At 38.0% G+C, this 22797-nt stretch overlaps 1 protein-coding gene across 5 annotated transcripts in view; it reads left to right on the forward strand.

Annotated features, from left to right (window-relative positions):
• The window catches only part of STXBP5L (syntaxin binding protein 5L), a 4174867-nt gene that overhangs the window by 3313058 nt on the left and 839012 nt on the right, over positions 1-22797 (forward strand). The window lies entirely within an intron of this gene.

Below are 22797 nucleotides of genomic sequence, written 5' to 3' on the forward strand. Positions count from 1 at the left end.
AATAAATTATAAAAACATTATTGAAACAATAAAAATATATATAGAAAAGTGGAACAAAATTATATTAACTTTTGAAGACACATTGCAATTAATAAAAATGGTCTTATTGCCAAAAATACTATATGTAACAGTAGCAATACAGTTAATTCCTGAAAGATGCATTCTTAAAGAAATAAACTCATGTTTTATAAAATGTTTGTGGTATCCCAAAAAGAATAGAGTAGCTCTAACTCATCACATCAGACCCTGGAAACAAGGAGGATTGACCTTCCCAGAAAAAGAAACATATATAAAAGCATCTGTGCTTAAAACTACAATAGACTGGATAAACCCAAATTATTTTGCCAACTGGAAAGAATTAACAACAGTTATATTAACAAATGAATTTAATCTGTTAAAAAAATTTAATAGTAGACAAATGAAACAAACCCTGGTACATACTATGCATAAGTATACAATATAATATAACAAAACCTTCTAAAAACAACACTGATTAATCATTACATCAATTCCTTTAGGAAACTTATCAATGCAAACATAGATTTAAAACTTCAGTTTGACCTTTTAACCCCATTTACCATCACTAAGAACTTTCCTCACAAAATATATAGGGAAACAATAACTTACTGGGAACAAAATGGATTCTTACGCTGGTTTCAATGTGTAAATAAAGTAAATGTTTTAGATATACATATGATAAAAACTGCTTACAATATTCCAACACAGGACTGGTTAACCTTACAAAGCATTCTAATGTACACCTGAGATTTATGCAGATTAATTAATAATTCCTCATTTAAAGATATTCCAAATCTAATACGTTTTCTGTACGAATTTATATATAATAGTTGTGAAAAGAAAAATTCTATTTAAAATCTATATAAAGAGTTAATAACATATAAAACAATTCCCAAACCATCTTACTGGCAGTTCTTAACAAAAGGTCAGTCATTGCAGTTAACAGAAGGAATTAAAATGAACATCTTACTATCAGTTAATTACACCTCTAACACGCAGTACTGGAAAATATTTAACTGGAAATACTTGCATAGAGCATTTTTTACACCAGATAAAATTAAAAAGATCAGTACTACTACAAATGTTTTTTGCTGGAGGTGTGAAAAGTCAAATAAAACAGACTGGATTCATATTTTTTATGAATGTAATAAAAATAAATCAGACTGGAATGGAATCAATCTTTTTTACAAGCTTTATTTAATGAATCCTTTACCTTAACTAAAGCATTGATTATACTAAATGTAAATGAAGGTCCCTACCTGAATAAGACAAATATGTATTTGTTATGGACTATACTTGCTATATCTAGGAAATGCGTAACCAGAAGGTGGAATTCAAATACACCCCCGATCTTGGAAGAATTCTACACTTTACTGAAGACAACTGCATCGATGGAAATAAAAATCAAAGAACTACAAATCTATCCCAGGCCATTGGTAAATAATCCTTGGAAGAAAGTTATATCTTTGTTGGACACTCTGCAGTAATCAATATTGTATCTCTGATAACTGATCTATTAATTCTATATGTAATAACAAACAGTGTATATAACTGAAAGTCAGGCTTTTGTAAATATTGTATATAGTTGTTTAAAATGATATTTAAAATATGCTGTAAATGTTATTTTAATTGAAAATAAAAAAAACTTTTGAGGAAAAAAGAATGCTGTGCCCATCCCTAGGGAAGTTGCCTCTGCTATTAGTAATATGGATGGCCTCATTTTTCCTGACAAAAATAAACAAAAAACTAATCATGTGTCTACAACTCCTCAGCTTTCCTTAAAAAGGAGTAGTGGGTCTGGCTCAGGGTTTAATTCAGGCTATTGATCATTTTTGTAAAATAATTTCTGCAAAAGACAGGGGAATATCTCTTTTCCCAAAGAGATTCAAGATTCTGATTCTGAACTGAAGATGAAGGAACAGATTCAGTGTTTTTCTCCTCAGATTTCTGGTTCCGATTCAGAGGAGAGCACAGTTTCTGATTCCTATTGCAGGGGGTTCTCTTTCTCTGGGACTATTGCAAGAATGTAACAGTGTTTTCAGTGGGGAACACTGATATTTCTCACTGCTGCAGAAAATAATGTTGTTACAGAAGGAATTTCCAGAACTTACATCCATTGCTCCTGTTCTATGTGTTTTAGAGGATATATGAGTTACTGCCTACTATTTTTCTGAGAGACAGACAGCTACCCCTAAAAAGATGCATTGGATGCATAATTTTCCTGGTTCCTCACTCTTTTAAGTGTGTATATGTTATTGCCATCTAACCATCAGCTATAGCTTTAGTTGATACCACTGCTACTAAACACTTATTTCTCAAAAGGATGAGAAAATTACTGCTAAATATGAAAAAAGCATATATAATTTATTTCCTTATATTGTGCAGCTCCCTCTTCATTGTTTACAATGTGTGTATGACTCTGTTGATACTTCTTTAGGGCTAGGTCCACTGGTACTGTTTTGAGGAGGATTGCATAGGAAAATTGTCAGACTCTCCCAGATGTTGTTAAAAATGAGCTTTTATATCCCCTTTGGATAAAGATTTATTTTTTGGTCCCTCTGCTGCAGACGTGTCTAAAAAGTATGATGAAAGAAGTAACCTGATCTAGAGAATCTCAAAAATCTTTCATCCCGCCTTCTGCAAATTTTCTAAGGGATTCTGTAATGCCTCATCCAGTTTTGGCAAAAAGCAGAATAAGCAGTCTCAACAAAATACAGGTAAACATATGCTTAAGAAAAAATAGCAAGGGTTTTCCAAAAATAAGTCTTGAACCTCACAAAGCCAAGCATAGTCCAACAAGTCTGAATGACTAGTCAAAAAACCTTGTGACTGCCTCCTACCCTGGCCCCTTTTTCTTCCAGAATTTCTACATCTCCATTTTTCTCTTTGCCAATGGATAATTTCAGACAAATGGGTCCTGGAGATCATTCATCAAGGTTACAGATGGCAGTGGAAAGAAATTCCTCATTTCCATGGGATCATTCATCATCTTCCAGATCAGATTATTTTGTTTACACTGGTTTTCCATCATACACTGTTCTAAGGAGTGATAGAACCAGTTTCTTCTTCCCAGGTGGGGAAGTGTTTTCATTAAAGGATATTCTTAAAGCCAAAGATAGAAAATTCTTGGAGACAGTTCTGGATGTTTCCTTCCTAAACTTGTTTGTTATAGTGCCCGAATTCAAAATTATTTCACTTACCAACCTGTTACCTCTTCTATCATTTCAAGTTTACTGTTAACACTAAACTTAAAAAAAATGCTTATTATCACATCCCTAGTCATCCAAACTTCAGATGTTTCTTAAGGTTTTGTGTCTTTAGATTACATATCATTTCTATGCCTTACACTTTGCACTATCTATCAAGAGTGATCAAAATGTGTCTAGCTGCATTTATAGGTCATTGTAAGCTACACAGTATCCACATTTTACCAGATTTAGATGACCTGCTTATCATTGCAGAATCTTTTTCAAAGTGTTAAAAATCTTTCTGTCTCTTGGGTAAGAGATCTCTCACACAAGCTGGGCTTTCAAGAGAACGTTCAAAACTCTTACTTGACTCCTTCACACAGGATTGTTTTCCAGGGTTGTCAGCTTGATACCTCAGTTCAGAGAGCTTCTCTTTCACATGAAAAAATAGATCTATATCTAGACTTATTTCTAAGGTTTTCCATTCAAACTTTATTCACTCTGATAGAATACCTCGGGATTTTGGGTCTCATCTCTTCTACGATTCTCTGGATAACCCTGGCAAGACTTAACATGAGATAGATGCAGTAGTATCCATTTTCTGTTTAGTCCCAGCACCATCACCCTTTGTCTTTTCAAATCCCAGTGCTGGGATTTGTCAGAAGAGAAATCATTTGGTGGAGACAACAGATATCCATAAATCCAGGTATCCCCTTTTCCCTTCCTGTTCCAAAGCAGTTAATCACCACAGATACTTTGGACTTTCCTTGGTGAGCAGTTTCGGGAGGGATAAAAGAACAGGGTGTGTGGTACACCAAGGACAGACACAAGCATATAAATATCAAAGAGATGCTTGCCTTGATCAGGGCACTGAATTCACTGAATCATCATTGGTCCCCAGGGCCTCTTCAAGTTGTTACAGACAATACCACAGTCATGTGGTACATCAACTAGCAGAGGCAAACCAGGTAGTACCCCCTTGCAGACTAGCAATATTAGCTTGGGATATAGTTTCATAACAGTCTCATGCTACAGGTATCTTACATTCTGGCAGAGCAAAACTGTGTTACAGGCAAGCTGGGAAGTACCATGGCAGATCATCTCAAGTGAAAATTAAATTAAGATGTCTTTCAAAATCTAAACCATCTGTAGTCAGTTCCTCAAGTAGACCTCTTTGCCTTTCTCTTTTGTTCATCTTCTGGTAAGATTTGGTTCTAGGACTCCTATGGAAGAAGACCTGGAAGACAGATGCCTTTTCTTTTCCTTGGAGAGGAATATTCCTGTGTGCTTTTCCACTCTTTCCACTTACATCCAGGGTACTTCTGAAGATTCAGAAGGAATCCCCCAAGATCATGTGGTGACTTCCTTCTGGCCCAGTTAACTGTTGTTCTCCCTTCTTTTGAAAGTGGCCAAAGGTAAGTACCACAAGCTTCCTCACAGACTGGGTCCACTCACACAAGAACAGGGGGAGTGTGATATACCCTGACATCAAGCATCTTCAGTTGACTGCCTGGATGATAGTGTCTTAATTCCTTTTAGGCATCTGCTTACTGAGGACTTGCAGCAGGTACTAATGGAGGCAAGAATGCCTACTACAAGAAAATCATATATTAGCAAATGGAAAAGGCTTTCTAGTTGGGGCAAACATAATCAGCTCCCATTCAGAGCTAGTTGCTTCCCTGGTTTTACAATCTTTGTGTGAGCTACTATCCTATGACCTTTCTTATTTTTCTGTCAGTGTTCATTTATCAGCCAATGCAGTATGTCATGAATCCTCCTCTTTCAATGCAGTCTAATGTCAAAATTGTTTTGAAAGGGGATTTGCGCAATAGGCCTCCAGGTAAACTGATGGCCTCTCCTCATTATCTTAATTTTGTGTTAGAGAAGTTAACACTTGGCTCCATTTGAACCAAGTAATCTGGCTGATATGAGGTTCTAAACATGGAAAATTATCTTTACTGATTGCTCTGATCACTGCAAAAAGAGGATCTGAGTTGCAAACTCTTATGGTGAGTCAACCGTTTCTCATTTTCCACAGGGACAAGGTTTCTTTGAGAGCTAATCCTTCTTTTATGCCTAAAGTGATATTAGAGTCTACTTTAAATAAAACTATCCATTCCCCGTTTTTTCTTTCCTCAACCTAAAAATGACAAGCGAAATGATACCCCATACATTGGATGTTCACAGACAACTCAGGTACTATCTTGACAAAACTAAATCTTTCAGATCTTTTGCTCAATTGTTCATTTCTTGTGAAGGTAAAAATAAGGGACAACCTGTCTAAAAACAGACTATTTCCAAATAGTTGTTTAAAACTATTACATTTTGTTATACTCACCATAAAAAAACTATTAAAGATATGGTCAAGGCCAGACTACCAGGGCCTTGGCTTCATCTAGGGCTCTTTGGAAAGGGTTGGATTCTAGAAGTATTCTAGAAGCTGCTACTTGGTCCTCTGTGCATACTTTTAAAAAGCACTATAAGCTTGAGTCCTTCTCTAGGTCCAGGTCAGGCTTTGCTAGGCCATTCTCAGGGGGGGTCTTGGACTCTTCTTCTTCAACCATCCAAATGTAGTAAGATATGGTAGTCTACCCATGTAGCTAAGGCTACTGCAGCAGTGATCAGAATGACAAATATAGATCAGCTTTGTAAGTAAACATACCATAACAGTAGATATTTGAATGATCACTGCTGCAGTAGACATTCCCTCCCTACATACTTGTTTTTATATGTATTTTTTATTCTTGGGTGTGGACATGCATTTTATTGTTGTTCCTTCATTATCCTTCCAGGGTTCAGCCTCTGTCTCTCAGTTGGCAGCTAAGCTCTGAAGGGCTTGCTGCCCAGATATGTATTTTAGTCAGCCCAGTTCAAGCTGCCTGACAGTTTGAGCACCTGAAAGGTGCCGTGAAGCTTTTGAAGCTTGTCAGCTGTTATATCATTGGCAGTATATAATCCATATAGCTAAGGCTACTGCAGCAGTGATCATTAGAACATCTATTGTTGTGATAAGTTGACAGAGACATCTGTACTTTACAGCTAAGTAGGAGTTATGCAGATGCACTTTTTTCTGGTGCCACTTGATGCTTCTCTGAATAAATGAATTGAATAATTTTCCTCATGAACTCTCTAATGGTACCTTAATTGTGGTAGCATTTGTAATTTGCCATTCCTGAAAGACTTCTTAGCTATTTTACACTAGTTAGAGGTGTCATTTAGGAAGCGAACAAGCATACATGGGTTTGTCTATTCCTCCATTAAGTTCTGTAAGAATCCGAAAAGTCAGTGCCTTGAAGTCCAATCTAAGTATAAGTTGACAGTGTTTGACATTAGAAAACAGAGTGACAGATGGAAGCCTTTCCCTATGACAGAACTCTTGGAGGCATATACAATGGTAAAAGTAAACATAAGGCATGACAACCTATAACACATATTGAAGGCACTTGAAAAATGCACAGCAGTGTACAACAGCATATTGAGGTCAGTACTGTTGTGTACGTAAGGAGGATAAAACAGCAGAAACCCTATCACAATAACAGGTGGTTGATACTTGCTTTTGAATGTGTATCCTAAAAATATACTGACTCTCATTTCTGTATATCATGTCTTCATTACCTGTATCAATGACCATCTGTTGTCATCACATGTCCATGGTCCCCCTCTCTACAGTGGCTACATTAAAGTCCAATTACACTGTTCTTCCAAGAAAGTGCTACTTGTAGCATGTTTTATGGGACCCATTATCCCTTTTAATTCAGAAGATGTGTTTTAATTTACTGACATACTTCAACTGTAAATTTGCAGTTGAGTTGATATGTGCATTCTCTAAGGGTGATGTATCTGCCTTGGATCTTGTATTAGAGTGACAGATATGATCTCTCCCTGGAGTAGTTGTATGTCAGAAGCACTCTTCCACCACTATATCATCACATACTTTGTCATCATTCATAATCTGTCCCCTACAACCAATTGTCACCAAAACCTAAATGGTTTTACTAGCATCTCAAAGCTATGGACATTATGACACTGCTCATCCACCACTTCTATACTTCTGATATAAACCTTATGATAGCTCTCTCTCTCTCTATATATATATATATATATATATATATATATATATATATATATATATATATATATATATATATATATATATATATATATATAATTTTCTTTTAACCTTCTTTACATCCCACCTCTTAACTATAAAAATATTTTCTGCCCTGGCAAGTTCCTCACCTCCATTTCTCTGAAATGTTAAGCACCAAACTCATGATCTGTTATTTGTCTGACAAACCCATAATACATCTCTTCATTTGCTCAATATTCAACATCTGCTAATGCATAAGCATTTTATAAAACAGAAATAAAATAAAAAAGATGTCTCGGATTAGCCAAGAAAATGTTTTAATCACAAAAACATTAAACAGTAAGTGCTTTCATCACCTATAGTGACTTCTTCAGACTGAATAATGATTTGAAACAAACATATTTAAAAAACTCATAAACCAATCAAACATTAACTGAATCATCATGTGAACTAGTAATTCTAGTGTTTTAATCCTTTCCTTTTTAGGTAAGCTGCTAAACCATTAATATTATTCAGACCTGGTGGAAAGCAAGCATTCAGTTTCACTTGCCACATATATCCTCTCCAGCTTAACTCACTCTCAGCATCAAACCTTTTGTCACAATTTAATATTTCTTCCAACACTGAAAATTTAAAATGAATACTACATTTATTGTTGGAATAATGCTTAGCCATAGCATTCTTTAAATCACCTATTTCCACAGCATGTTTGTGCTCATACACACGTTTGTATAATTCTCTAACAGTGCATCCAACATAAAAAGAAGGACATGATTGACACATAATTAAATAAACAACTAACTTACTTTTACAACTAAAAGAACTCTTAAAACTGTACCTGAAACCATTAATATTGATTTCTTGTACATCTGTCAGCAGATAGTCACATAATTTACAGTTGAAACATTTAAACATACCTATTTTACTTCTATTACTTGTGATAGACTTGTTCAATTTGCTTTGGAAAAGATTTTTAAAACCTTTCCCTCTTTTATACACAGACTGGGGTTCATCGCCTAGTCTGTCTTTGAATTCAGTTGAACTCTGAATTATTTTCCAATTATTGGCAATTAAACTGATTAATTATACAATGATACCTAACAATGAAGGACTAGATGTAGTCAGAGTAGAGTTGTTAAACTCAAAGGTGTATTCAAAAAATACAGTTGAACTATTGATGGAGACATTGGAAATAATTTTAAGTTTCAATTATTTTGAATTTGACAAATATATCTAACATCAAACTAATGGTGTAGCGATGGGTGCAGCTATGGCCCCAAGCTACACCAATTTATTTATGCAAGGCTGGGAAAGGGTCAATATTTTAGATAGCATCTATGCAGATAAAGTTAGATTTTTTACTAGATTTATTGATGATGTATTTTTTCTATGGAGGGGAGATGCCAGTAGCTTAGAAGATTTTATTACTTATTTAAATGGCATCAAAACTTATCTGCATTTTACAGCTGAATATAGTGCTGCTAATATTAAGTTTTTAGATGTAGAGGTGTTTAAAGGAGAGAATAAGATTTACACCAAGATTTTTAAGAAAGATGTTCAAAATAATAGTTTTTTTACATTATAGTAGCATGCATCCTAAAAAGATGAAAGACAATATAGTAAAAAGCTAGTTAGTACATATCAACAGGCTTACTGAACATGACAGTGATTTTAATCTAGAGAGTAAAGCTGTCTGTGACAAATTTGAGTTAAGAGTTTATCCTATGGATGTAGTGATGAATGCTTTAAGGGAAGTCAAATCATTAAGACATAATAGGTCCACATCCAGTAGAAGTGTCAAAAGCCTGCAGGGTCATAGGATATCTATGCAAATAAGTAATAGTGTAGACAGTCACAAAATCAAAAGTATAAGTGCCAATAATTGGAAAATAATTCAGAGTTCAACTGAATTCAAAGATAGACTAGGCGATGAACACCAATTTGTGTATAAAAGAGGGAAAAGTTTTAAAAATCTTTTTCAAAGCAAATTGAACAAGTCTATCACAAGTAAAAGAAGTAAAATAGGTATGTTTAAATGTTTCAACTGCAAGTTATGTGATTATCTGCTGACAGATGTACAAGAAATCAATATTAATAGTTTCGGGTACAGTTTTAGGAGTTCTTTTAGTTGTAAAAGTAAGTTTCTTGTTTAATTATGTGTCAATCATGTTCTTCTTTTTATGTTGGATGCACTGTTAGACAATTATACAAATGTGTGTATGAGCACAAACATGCTGTGGAAATAGGTGATTTGAAGATTGCTATGGCTAAGCATTATTTTAACAATAAATGTAGTGTTCATTTGAAATTTTCAGTGTTGGAAGAAATATTAAATTGTGACAAAAGGTATGATGCTGAGAGTGAGCTAAGCTGGAGAGAATATATGTGGCAAGTGAAACTGAATGCTTGCTTTCTACCAGGTCTCAATAATAGGGATGATTTTACAGCTTACATAAAAAGGAAAGGATTGAAACACTAGAATTACTAGTTCACATGATTATTCAGTTAATTTCTGATTGGTTTATGAGTTTTTTAAATATGTCTGTTTCAAATCATTACTCAGTCTGAAGATGTCACTATAGGTGATGAAAGTGCTTACTGTTTAATGTTTTTGTGATTAAAATGCTTTCTTGGGTAACCCGAGATGTCTTTTTTTATTTTATTTTTGTTACGTTAAAAACGGTGACTATCTGCTTCTGTTATCTTATAAAACAGTATGAACTATAATAGCTGCCTCTTTTTGATTTAAATGTAATCAAATTAGCAATTGTACGTATAATTGTTAATGTATATTATCTAGTGTCTGTCTATGTATATTACTGAATGTCTGTTTAAAAATGTTTGCAGTATGTTAATCTTTCTCCCTGGGTCTCCTCTGAAAAGGGGTTAAACTCAGTCGGACAAACCTGGTAAAGGAAATCAAACTAAATAAATAAACTACTCATGGCTGCTCATTTTCCTTGCTGTCCATATCAGATTTGTTACATTTACATTGCAGTGTCAGTGGTGCTAGAAGACTAGAAGGCTGTGGGTTCTATTCCCTCTCCAGGTGATTTGATTGCTCACAGTGTAGTAGAACATTAGAGAGGTGCAACACTCTTGGGTGTGTTATCCTTCTGATGAGATGGAAAACTGATATCCTCTCTGCTTGAGTTTGTGGCAGCTCCGGTGGATGTAAAAGATCCCATGACACCTATCAAAAAGAATAGGGGAATGTTTCTGATGCTTTGGCCAAATTTCCCACAGTAGTAGTAGAAAACACACTTTAGGTCTCCCCTGGAAAGAGGCCAGTAGCCTAGTGGGACTAAAACAGTCAACAAAGGATAAATCAAAGAATAAATAAATATCTCCATGAAGATATGATGAGATTCAATAACGCAGGGTGTTTCTGAATCACACTATCCTTCATCAGTCTTATCAAGCTCTTTGGTGCATTAGTCACAAAATGAGCTGCTTTTTGTGATTTTATATGTCATTCTTCAGTAATCTTAATACTGTAGAATTGTTAACTCAAGACATACTTCAAGGACGTTCCTACACCACCAGACATCGCTGCTGTATTGCTTTAACCTGTTGGAATCTGACATCTGTGGTACTCCCTTTATCTTCTTTGTGTCAGGAGGTATAAAGACCACTTTCTTTATGTCTGTCTAATGTATTCTCATTATAGTCTTCCTCATCTTTGCTGTTAACTATAATATTATCACCAAAGATCTTTACTATATAGATCACCACTGGAGTAACCTAAGCTGTATGAGTTCTGCCCCTCTGCATGAACGTGCTTTACAGACATTTCGGAACTCTGTGCAGAACTTTCCATATGAAAGGCAATTGGTGCACCAATTTCATCATAGTTTTTGGCCTCCAAAGTGAGAGCTTCATTCGGCAGTGTCTGTGATCTGTCAGGCTTTCAAGATGCAAGGGTAAGGCAGCTACATCACTGCTGGGAAAAGCATTCCTATTTTAAATTGATTCTGTCATGGAAACTTAAAATTAAACTGTTACATATTGTTTTAAAATATTGAAAGGAGTGTAATGTGGATGCTTTTGTAAACTTTTTCTGTGGACGAATTTATTTTTTGACTAAAGACTTTTTGGGATTTTAAGAGTTTGAAGATTTGAGCAGGATACTTTGTGGGGGAATGTCAGTTGCATTCTTAACCATGGACAGGGCAGATTTGATGTGATTTGCCAACAAACTAATTTTTGCCTTGTCTTCTGGAGCCTTCTAGAGCCTCTGGGAAGAACAGGAAAAGAGATTCTTCTCTTTCTGACTGGAATTTTCAATCAGAGGTGCATTCAGCATGGGGGTGGTACATTTTGCAAGTTTCTATGCAGTCTGAGTATTCTGATTCTGAAGACAGTATGGCTTCATATTTCCCTGCTGAATACATTTCTTTTACAGGCATTTTTCTAATATGAAAGAGATGGTTCTGTGGGACCAAAATAAAATTCCTGTGGCACAGAAAATGTATTATGATGTGTTACAGATACAGATGCCTAAAGTTGAGCCAGCCTTTTCTGTGTTCCCTGCTTTAGAGAGTGTTTTTCTCACTGTCTTCCTGACAGTCAGCTTTCTAATCTAATCTCACTCTCGTCTTCCTAGTCAGTGAGGATTTTACCAAATCCTAAGCTGTCAAATTAGGGGGTATGTACAATATAGAAAACGGTAAAGAATCTTTATTAAAAATATCAAGTTCTGTTATCTAATCCAGATGTATTAGGTGTTACAAAGTGTATACATTAACTCTAAGTTGCCTTCCTTTGGGGACGGTCATTTATTCTGGTATATGGTTGTTCAGCTACCTGTCCCATTTTTTTTTTTTTTTTTGCCACCTTTTGGCTTTCTTGTGTAGCTGACTCGAGCCAAATCTTTGGATAAGTTCCTAATGTCTCACCTGTAAGGAAAGAGGTTAAAAATGCTAAATTGGCTTGGAGCTGAAATTCCTGTGAGCAAGGTCTCTCATTTTGAAGTCCCAGTTCTAAAGCCTATTAGTGCGGCTGCTCTCTGTCAAACCTGTGGGTAAAGAGGTTAAAAAAATCATGATCACTTCTTTAAAATATAGATCAACCAAGCAAAAAATGGTTGATCTATATTTTAAAGAACTGATTATGATTTTATTTGGTGAATCTGAAGAAGGGATTGTTTGCCTGAAAGAGCCTCTTCTTCTTCTTTCGGCTTTTCCCGGTTAGGGGTCGCCACAGCGGATCATCTGTCTGCTCATGATTGGCAGTGGAGTTTTACGGTGTTGAGTTGCCAGCCTGGCGCCCAACCTTCCACAGAAGGTACAAACATGCACACACTCACACCTAGGGCCAATTTAGAGTGTCCAATCCACCTACTGCATGTCTTTGGAATGTTGGAGGAAACCGGAGCACCCAGAGGAAACCCACGCGACCACAGGGAGGACATTCAGACTCCGCTAATTCTTTTTATTTCATTTGTTTTCTAATAAAGTTTTAATGGTGAATGTCCTGCAGTGTGGTGGTCCTGATCAGTTGTTGGCTCATTTGTATATCCTGTTTGTACTTCTGTGGACCTTTAGCACTCTTCAGTTTAATGATTTGGTGCTTTGTAAACATGGGAAATACAATCAGATAACCAGGGGAAAGTGTCACTTTTCCAAGTTTGGGTGAGTAAAGGAGACAAATAACTTATCAGACTTTCAGGCTTTCTAATCTTCTTAATGTGATGTAAATGGAAACATAATTGTTGATGTACATCCAGCAAATGTAACATATTTTTATCTTTAATGGTGAAATTTGGAAAGAAATCAGGAAGGTCAATAGACTGGCTAATAGTTGCCTCAGAAGCCACCATCAGAAGAAAGGAAGAAAGGATTAGTTACCAGGGTAACTCCATCCTTGTGAAAAACCAAATAAGGAGCTTTACTAGAGCGCATGTAGTTCCAAACCTCTCCTAGCAGAGGTGATGGCTACCAGAAATGGAGTTTTTCACATCAAGAATTTTAAATCAAATTTAGCTGCAGGTGTGAAGGGAGGACTAGTTATGGCCTGTGACAAAATGCTGATGTCCCAGGGGGGAACAGGATCTCTGAATGAAAGTTGTAGAAGAAAGGTACCCCTATGAAAAACTTTAAGCAGCCTAATGGAGGTGATGGAAGAATGATTTTCCCCAATATGAAAACTGGAAATGGCTGTAAGTTGCACTTCAGTAGTGGTGTAACTGGCTCCACTGTGAAAGAGAGATGCCATGAAATCCAGAATTGCTGGAAAAATGGTTGAGAAAGAATCTATTTTCTTGTTTGAAGCCCAGGTAGAAAATCTTTTCCACTTGCTTTTATATATCTTTCTGGTAGTAGGCCTTTTTTAAAGAGGTAAAAATATAAACAGTTTGGGATGGTCATTTTGAGGACATGAATGTCCTGGTGAGGTGACCTGGACAGGGTAGAGAGAAAAGCTGAGGTTGACCCAGCACCCAAGGAGGGTGAACCAGATGAGACTAGAGGATGAGAAACAACACCTGTCAGGGCAAAACATGAGCAATGAAGATCACGGAAACTCTTCTCATCGAGGCTTTCTGAAGAAATTTCAGTATGAGAGGCATAGGAGGAAAACATATTTGAGACCAGGAGGCCAAGTGTGGAACAAAGGGGCAGAATACCTGCTGCACTTGGTGTTATAGGGGAAGGCAAATGGATTGCAGCAATGTTGGCCCCAGTGGCTAAAAATCTGATATGTCACTTTGAGGTTGTGTGTCCTCTTGTGAGGGAGAAGGATGGAACTACTCATCCTGTATGCCAGAACATTGGATTTTCACAGGATATTCATTTCTATCAGAAAGTGGTGAGAAGATAGCACTCATTTCCATACTCTCATGATGTCCTGACACAAGCATTCGGACTGTGTTCCTGCTTGTTTGTTGATGTACCAGAACACTGACATGTTTTCTGTCTATCTGTCTGTATCAAGGTCACACCTCTGGGGAGAAAGTCCTGAGAAGCCTTCAGCACTAGGAGGACTGCTTTCATCTCCAAAATATTGATGGAGACTGGCCTCTGTAGAAGGCCATGTGCCCTGGACTGACTTCCCCAAGAAATGCTTCCCACCACCACCCTAAGTGGGAAGCACCCATAGTAACTGTGGCCTCAAGGGAAGGTGATACAAAGGGATGGCCCTAAAAGAGTAGCAGGTATTCCATCCACCACTGGATATGAGATGTTGCCACTATAATGTCTTGTAGCTCTAATGCCACAGTTGACTTTTCATGGTAAAGTTGATTCTAAATGTTGCCTGTCATTTCATTCCTATTGCCAAGCATTTCAGGTGTTTCTTAAGATTTGCTGCATCTTGCTTATATTATCACTTCTCTGTTTTACTGTTTGAAGAATACCACTGCACCTAAGAATATTCACAAAATACCTATCTTCAGTCCTTGGTTGTTGCAGACTTCAGTACTTTCATATTTTTCCATATCTGGATGATTGTCTTATCTTTGCAGGCTCTTTTTCCAGCTGGCAAGACTCTTGAGGAACAGTTCCGGAACTTCTACTCAGCCTGGGTTTTCACATCAATTTGCAGATGTATTTTCCGATCCCATTTCACAGAATGATTTTCCTCAGATGTTTGCTGGCCTTGACCTTCAGAAGAGCCTTTCTTCCTCCATAAAAAGTAGAAATGTTTCAGCAGTTCTTTCTCAGATTCTCCAGCCTTAGCATGGCAGATACTAAGGGAGTTTCTCAGGTTTATAGGATACATAACATCAATGATTATCATGCTACCCTTTGCCAGACTGCACATGAAAATGCAATGGTACCTCAGATCAGTGGGGATGCAGCATCTGTATCCCTTTACTTACCAAATTCCAGATCCAGGCTTTGAAAAGTGGGAGATTGGATGGTGGGTAGACTGGATAACTTGAAATCCAGGTCCTCCATTCTCCCTTCTGACATTCCTCCCCCTTAATGTCAGTCACTACAGATGCTTCACATCTGGCTTGGGCAGCATTTTCAAAAGAGGTAAAATTGCAAGCTGTGTGGGATCTTGCAGACAAACAGAAGTACACAAATATGAGGAAGATGTTGGCTGTTATCAGTGCTTAGAAGGCCTTAAAGTATCCCTTGTCCCAAGGACCCCTGGAGTTGTGCACATACAACACCACAGTGGTGTGGTACATAAAGAGAAGAGTACCAGATTCTACCCTCTTTGCAGACTGGCTGTGATAGCACAGGACATAGCAATTCAGCTCAGTTTGACTCTCCAGACTTCTTACATTTCATCAGAACAAGACCTTACTACAGACAAGCTCAGCAGGACCATGACAGACTCCCATACATGGAAACTTCATCTTGCGGACTTCCAAGAATTGATTCTACTGTGGGGGACATCTCAGACAGATCTGTTTGCTTCCTTTCAGAATTGACATCTAAAGAAAGTAACCTCCAGTCCAGGTTTTCCTTCCAGTCAGGCCTGGAAGTCAGATGCTTTATAATTTCCATGGGTGGTAAAGTTCCTATACGCCTTTCCACCCTTTTGTCACTGATCACTAGAGTCCTTCTAAAGATCCTAAATGATTGTCCAGAAAGTTTGGTGGTGGCACCCTTCTTGCCAAGACATGATTATCTCTTCTTTTCAGTTTGGCCAAGGGGAGTTACCTCAAGCTTCTCCACAGACTGGATTTACTTACACATGACAGAGAAAATTTCGTATTCCTCCAATCTGGAAACTCTTCAGTTAACTGTGTGGATAATAGAATGTTCCTACCTTTTAGACACCTTTTTTTCTGGGGACATGCAACAGGTTTGAAAAAGGTAAAACAAACTGCTAGTAGAAAATCATATACGTGTAAATGGAAACAATTTTCTAGTTGGTGTCACTGGAACCAAGGTTGCATTCAGATCCACCAATAAAACCAGGAACCTGGTAAAAGCACAAAACAATAAAACCAAAAATCCTTGGACATCTTCTCAGCACGACAAAGTTATTTTATTAAAGAACCACACAAATAAGTAAAGTGCTTTTGTCAGCCTAATCAGCTGACTTAATCAGAACAAAGTAAAAAATGCTAACGGCCATATTTATACTAACAAACAGTCACATGATACAATTTAAAAGTTTGAATTAAAGTGCCAAGTGCATAATAACATGTATATAAATAAAAATGCATCCAACTTGTTAATAAAACACATGAATATATTAGATAGCTCATGAGGCTAATTTAAGGTTCTTAACATGAGACTGTTTTACGCTAGAAGAGTATTTGCGTTACAAGTGCTTACTGTGAGTCAACCCTGCCTCATTTTCCTTAAAGGACAGGGTTTCTTTGAGAATAAGTACAGCCTTTTTGTCTAAAGTTGTCTCAGAGTTTATATTAAGCCATATTATTCATCTCTCTGTCTTCTTTCCTAAACCACAGAGCAAGGAAGAAAAGGTTCTTCATTCTCTGGATTTATACAGGCAAATGGTATGCATCATTGATGTACACCTGTACATACTCATGGTAGCATTTAAAACTCTCTTTTTTATCATTTTTATTAAATCTAAAAATGTTGCTAGTACGTGTTACGTTTAGCAATTAGGCTAGCTAAAAATGAGTTAACAGTGTTGTCATTACAAACTGATTTAATTGCAGTATACTGAGTGATTGGCCATGGGCTTCTATGAATTATGGGCCCCATGGAGCTGACCAGATCACCTGTATTATAATGAGCTATTGTGACTATTCCCTACTCGAGGGACAGGTCACAAGAGTTATAGAAGAACAACTGGTCTAAGGTCTGTGTTGACATTGTAGTCACTGGCAAGTTACAGTCTTTTCAGCTTATGCATACTTAGGTGTGCCAGTGTATAAAAATGAAGTCTACTATTAGGCCAAATGGTGAAGCAGTACATGAGCCTAGCCCCTCTGGTGCATCCCTACCTTGGATGCCAATAATATTACCTTGTTGGCCCTCTCCAAGGGCAAGAATGTCTGACCCTAATTAGTACTCATATCCTGTAGAATAGACCTATGAATGGGATCAGAGCAGATAGGTTAATCAGGGAGCTGCTTCTATTGCCATTGCATGTAAGTACTGCATTTATCTTTCATGGTTTATCTATGATATCACTGACTTACTATGTCATTTCCAAATCACAACTTTTTTATTGACACCAAAAAGAAGAAAAGAAAAATAAAGAAAGAAAAAGACACAAGTATCCAAAATACTGGACAGAATTACTGGGCTGATGGGACCAGGAAAGTTTACAAATAGGCAGTAAGTAAGTAAGGACCTTTTTGGTACAAGAATTGATTGACTTATGTAGAGGGTAGTAACTAATGCTTAGCTCATGATGGAATAGAGGAACATTAATATTTAATTCCAAAATGTGGTCATTTAGCTGGCCGGCAGAGAGTAGGTGTGAGGCTAAAAAGCAACAGAAATCTAATAAAGGCAGAGATAACAAAGAGGACAATTAAAGGATGTCCTAGTACTTTAGGTAACACAGGGCAAAAACGGGATTTACTGAAGGAAATCTCTCTCCATCAAACACATATGGTAGTGATACCACGGATCTTCAGAATGAATCTTTTGATGTGATAAGACATTTGTTATGGCTGAGGTTTGGAATGGTAGAAGACATTAGGCTCAAGCCCTTTTTTCCAGTGGGATAGGAGTTGATATCTAGCAGAATCTCTGGTAGTCTTGTTACTGATTCTAGCAAGGCAATATCTTGCGATATATTAAGACTGAAACAAGACAGGGCAACCTTCATATCTAAGCAATCTGTAGTAGGTAAAAATAGCTCAAAGGGATCATATCAGCCAATCAGGATGGTAAGCTGATTACAGTAGGTAGATGCACAGTGTCATAAAGTAGGAACTGGACCAAGGATACCAACAATATCTTTACAGTGTACATTATTTTCATAGAGGCTAAGTTAGACATGTATGAGTTAGAACTGAGAAACAAATCACTTTGGATCTGGCAGGTAAATAAAAGTTGAACAGATAGCTTAATTCCTTATTTCTGTCATTAAAGGGAAGAGAGTTAAATTATGGGTTTTGCTAGCCTGAACATAGCAGAAAAGGAAAAGTTAGGGGAAGGTGAAAATAGGTATGTAGTGAGGATCCAAATGGAGGAAACAAAGAGACATATTAATTTGTAAATTGTGCCCATCAGTGCATTTATTGAGTGCAAGGGGATTATCAGCTATTCATATATTTACTAGACCACAAAAAGGTAGAGTTGAGACCTGGAGGGTTGTTATTAGTATTTGATCATAAAGACAGCTCCATCACAGGGAAAGGTCTGTGGTGAGTGTCATTGGAGTAGCCACTTTAAACAGTATTGTGCATGACAACAGAGATGGCAGTATCAGAAACTGGTGCATTCCCTTTTAGGGTATGGTATGATCATTATGACTGGAGATTGCAGTACTGGATAACTGAAAATATGAATTCTGGTGTTTGATTTTTCTCGGTTCCACATTGACTGAAAAGGCATAATTCCGAGAAGAGATTTCAGAAAATAAGGGGAGTTAATGTAGACAGAGGAACCACAGAACACTGTTAACAAAATAATATAATGGGCAACAGAGGATGCATTATATTCATAGGTTCATAGGTTCATAGGTTCATACTAGGCTATCTGCCCGAGGGCATTTACAAGCCTAGCCCATAGTTTTGTGGCTTACGCCACCCCTTTAGTATGGGGAACTATACCCATTATTTTGCTGTGCCTCTGTCGAGCAGTGACACTGAGGTAATCCCTGGGGTATATCTGCGATCTCCCATCCATTGGTCAAGATTTCTCTTGAACAAGGCCAGCGAGGTGCTCTGCCTCACATATACCGGGATTTTGTTCCACAGCATAGGGAGTCTTTGGGTGATGAATCTATCCCTCCAGCACGTCCTATTAATAGCCGTGTCGAGGTTTAAGTCTCCCGCCCTTGTGGCTCTGACGGATCTAGATTTTTAAGGTGAAGCATATTCATCAAATCTGGGTTTGACATGGCCTTGTATGTTAGGCAAAGGTCACCTCTGAGCAAGCGGTAGGCGACTGAATAGAGCTGGAGTTCTTTCAGTCGGGCAGCATAGGACAGATGTTTGAGACCCTTTATCCTTTTGGTGAGGAACTTTTGTGGCCTCTCCAGCTGCTGCAAGTGTCGGGTCAGATACATTCGAATGGGGCATTGTACTCAATCATTGGTCTGATGAGTGATGAGTATAGGGAGACTATGACCTCCCTTGATCTAGATGAGAATCCCTTCATGATAAGGTGGGCAATGTAGAAGGTCTTCCTAACTACTTTAGCTACATGGGTGTCGAATGACAGACTACTATCAACCTGGGTCCCCAGGTCCCTGATAACTTCTTCTGTGCTCAGTGGATTGCCACCTATTTGGTAGCTAGGGTAACCTTGTTTTTCCAAGGGTATGACTATGCATTTTTTGGCATTTAACTTTAGGCCATGGCTCTGGCACCAGTTATCCGTTTCTGTGAGACCCTTCTGAAGGATATCTGTGTCAGATGTGTTTTGTACTATGGCCCAGTTTGCAGTCATCTGCAAACTTTGTCAGCCATAACCCTCCTGTGTTTGCTTGTACTTTGGAAAAGTAGATGCCAAACAAGAGTGGGCCAAGGACTGAGCCCTGTGGTACACCACTTGTGACAGGCTTTGAGTCTGACATGGCACCAGCAACTCTGACCCTGTGGGTTCTGTCACTCAGCCAGTTTGCAACCCATCTTGTGATGTATGGGTTAATATTTAAGCTGATGAGTTTTTCAATGATACCCGAGTGGGGTATTGTATCGAAGGCCTTTGCCAGATCGAGGTAGGCTGTATGGACTGCCTTTCCCTCATCAATGGCTTTGGTGACTGTTTCGAAAAAGTCAACCAAGTTTAGAAGGCATGATCTGCTTTTGACAAAGCCAAACTGGGATGGATCCAAAGTCTCCAAATTCCCTATGTCTTTATTTATGAGGTCCATTATGATCCTCTCCATGGCTTTGCAGATAAGGCTTGTCAAGCTAATGGGCGGTAATTTCCAGGGTCGGTGGAGGCACCGCCTTTGTGAAGTGGGACCACAGTTGCAGTGCGCCACTCCTGGGTACGTATCCAGAGGTAAGACTATGATTAAACAGCTGTCCTAGCTGTGGGTTTAATTCCTTGTTGAGTTCGTGGAGCATACAGCCGGGGACACCATCAGGTCCCATGGATGCTGTGTTTTTTGCTTTGGAGAGAGCAGTTCTCACTTGGGCGTTGGAGATGTTTGGGGGGCTGCAATCGCTTGGTATAGATATCTCTCCTTTGGGGAGGGGAGAAGTTTGCACTGAACCTGTCAGCCAGTATATTGGCAATGTCTGTGGGATCAGTAATCTTTACATCATTTTGAACTAGTTCTGAGCATATCTGGGAGTTTCCTCCCAGGTTTCTAACATAGCTAAAGAAGGCCTTATGATTGTCTTTTGAGTCTTTAGCTATTTTTCTCTCAAAATTTGCTTTGGATGATTTTATGAGAGCTCTTAGTTTTTTACTTATAGTGATCAAGGGTGTCTTACCTTTTAAGGATTTTGCTCTATCTTGTAGTAGCTTTCTCCTTTTGTTGTAGAGTTTGTTTATGGCTGGGGTCCACCAGACTGGACGCTTGCCTTTGGTACAAAGAGTCTTTGTTTTGCTTGGGATTGCCTTATCCATGCAGTCCTGCAGGTGCTGGTAGAAGGCATTTGTAAGTGATTCAGCGGCTTGAGTACTGTTTTCTGCCGGCTCGGGGGCCTTAAAGGAGACCACACTAGTCTTTAGAAGTGTGAAGTCGGCTTTCGAGAAATTCTTTACTGTGGTCTTTTTTATTTAACCCGGAAAAACTATTGTACTAAATAGCAGTTTTCTGTTAGTATGCAGAATTTCTCAATTGTGTAGGAAGAGATGTGTATTGCTGGGATTACAATCATACTTGGACAGAGGATAGAGCAGTTCTCTAAATAATAAGACTGACTAGGTAAACACTGGTCCCGTGACTAGAAGAATGAAGTCCAGACTACACCCAAGATGACCTGTGTTCAATTAGCAGCACAGACATTTGAAGGAGCAGGCAGGGGAAGATGAGCTTCAGAGATCAACACCAGCTTTTACTCAATGTTTGGAGAGGAGACTCCTGGACCTACAGCACTGACAGAGCTGGAGAACAAGGAAGGCATGAATGGGAACATGCATTCCTCCTCCTCAAGGCCAGGCAGCAGTTTTTGACTCCTTGACTTACCTGTGTGATGGCTGGCGGGTTGGTAAGTCCTTTGGACCTGAATCTGGCCCACTCCCTACTACCTGACTTTCACTAGAGGGAAAATTAATAGACTGATTAAGCTTCCAAGGCAGGAACATGTGGACCATTGTTCTCTTGCCTTGTACAACAGATTCTTGTCTCTCATCTTCGATGGAATGAATGGAACAGATGCTTTCAATTATAGGATTAATTTTGCAGGTCTTAGGGTGGTGGGGTGAAAGAAAAAAATATCAACTATGTCAGCAGAAAGATGGGGAAATATTTAGCTAGAAGGTAAAAAAGACAGATGGAGATACAGGGGAAAGACTGCAGATGTTTTGGGCATTCACACAGTAGATGTTAGGAAATAGCTGCAGGCACATGAAGTGGGGGGCTCACTTAAGCATTCACAGCAGCTGGATACATTTTATAAAATGGTGAAAAAAGGCAAGAAGGTGAGAAAGAAGTTACTGGAATGTATCCTTAAATAAAGCCTGTCTAATAGCTATCAGAATACATCATATGTGAGCACATAAGTCAAAATTTGCAAGAAAACAGACATCTGTCACATGGCTTCCATTTGCTGATATGCTTGTGCCTGCAGTGGAAGTCTACTAGACTAGTGATCAGCATAGCGCATGTGATGTTGTATGCAGTCCCTTTTTATATAGAAACCCCTTTTAGCAGCGTGTTGTTTAGTGAACTTATCGAAATACTGTATTTCACCCCCACCTTCTGACCTCAATGCAAAATAAAAGGATAAAAGGTGAAGGTGAATAATGTGAAAAAAAGAATGATGGTGGGGAGCGAATGAGGAGGGGGCAAAGGTCAAGTGTTCAGAGAAGTTATAGCTAACATGGAGCACACAGCTCAAGTGCCAGCCTAACAACAGAGAAGTAGGCATCTTTTACTGACTAACATGATGTAATATTTAGAACAGTAACTGTATAGTCCTAGTGAATGTGACTGTTGGTAATATCAGTGTGGTAGTAACTGGGTATATCTGCAGCAAAATGGGGTAGGTAAAGAAGATGACCAGAACAACTGTTGAAAATTTGAACTCTTGTAATACTTACCACCAGAAGGGTACTGGATTCTAGAAAATGTGAAATTATGTTAGAAACAGCTGAGAGTCTGAATCATTGGATTTAGTAAGTGATTTGAATGTCATCTGTTACTTGCGTGTGGATTGGGTTGAAGATGAAGGATGTAATCTGATTATAGTTTCTACTTGAATGAACCTTTAACTGCAGTGCCATTTCTGATATCATACACAAATTAGGCAATTACATAACTGAG

This window comes from Protopterus annectens, chromosome 5.part0 (genome assembly GCF_019279795.1).
Source record: "Protopterus annectens isolate FY-2018-M chromosome 5.part0, PAN1.0, whole genome shotgun sequence".
Taxonomy (NCBI): Eukaryota; Metazoa; Chordata; order Ceratodontiformes; family Protopteridae; genus Protopterus; species Protopterus annectens.